This window comes from Sinocyclocheilus anshuiensis, unplaced genomic scaffold (assembly GCF_001515605.1).
Source record: "Sinocyclocheilus anshuiensis isolate Anshui unplaced genomic scaffold, SAMN03320099.WGS_v1.1 scaffold300, whole genome shotgun sequence".
In the NCBI taxonomy this organism is placed as follows: domain Eukaryota; kingdom Metazoa; phylum Chordata; class Actinopteri; order Cypriniformes; family Cyprinidae; genus Sinocyclocheilus; species Sinocyclocheilus anshuiensis.
The window spans coordinates 1,572,352-1,573,795 of record NW_015557379.1 but is presented as its reverse complement, the minus strand read 5'-3'; positions in this window follow the sequence as shown (position 1 = coordinate 1,573,795).

Here is a 1,444-nt window from a genome sequence, read left to right as displayed (position 1 = left end):
TATATCCTATGTAAACAAGTAATTGTCAACAGTGATGTTACTTTATTGCACCAACTTTGATGGTAGCACAAAACAACATTTCACAAAAAGAAATATATTAGCAAACAGACAAATAAACCTTATATATCAACTCATCAAATTACAATTGTAATATTTGTTGCCTTTCATTGTCAGTTGCGTTCATTCCTGTTGCCTGTTTTCAATTTTTCAACACGCGTGAGCGTCAGAGGCGGCGGCGGCAGGAGAAACAACTCTCTCCAATATTGTAAACGTCGACTACAGTACCCATTTCAGTACCTTCTCTATTTTACTAGACAGTGTGATAGCTGACAGCCTCACAATACGACAGGACTTTAAAATGTGTATGTGATAAAAATTTAGTAATGAGCCATAATAAAGCATTAAGTTGAAAAGGGAAATTTGTCCCACTGGGAACTGCACCACTCATGTTGTGAAAGAATCTTGGCTTTGTTGTATTGAGAAATGATTGTGGCGTTTGGACCTCCCTGACTCTAGATTTGTTATCTCTTTGGAAAAGGGAGCAGACATTTTAACAGCTATAAGCTATCACAAGCCTAATTTTCATGTCTGGAAATTCCTGAGAAAGTGTGTGTGGCCAGACAAAAGAGGTGAAGTTGAGTGTTTTGTTTACATGTGGGCACTTCTAATCACTTTCAAATGAAGCTTCACGTTTGTCAGATGATTGTGATAAACATTTGTGATTTGCAGCTTTTTTTAAAATCAGTCCTTGAGTTTTTAATCATGTTACTGCATAATTTCATATGTTTGTCTATTATTACATCTGCTGTAATTTATTTCCAATCAGAATGGCCCTAAACAACACACACACACAAATAAATAAATAAATACAATGAACAGTGGTCTGTTTACACGTTAGTCCTGTCGATGTGGGTAGTTCTTGGTCAGATTAATCTGCTATGTAAATCCAGCCTTTATGCAAAGGATGTTAAAGTTTCAAAATTTTCAAATTTTCATTTTTGGGTGAACTATTCATTTAATTCTTATGTGAAATACAACATGTTAAGGAATATAATGCCTATTGAGATTTCTCGTTTATGAAATTGTTCAAAATTGTAGAATATGTGTCAGAAACAAAAATCTCCTTAAACTCATATTAAATCAACCCTATCAGAATAAAACTGGTGACCCACCTCTTGAGAACAAATAATATAAATAGTAGCTACTGTGTTGAAGCAGGGCTGGGGAGTAACGAAATACATGTAACGGCATTACGTATTTAAAATACAAAATATGAGTAACTGTATTTCGTTATAATTACATTTTAAATAGGTGGTAATCAAATTACAGTGACATCCGAAAAGTATTTTAGATTACCAAAGTGATTACTTTGAATTTTAATGTCATTTTTTCATTTAATATTTAAGTAAACAGTTTGGGGATTTTAACCAATAAGGCAACTGCG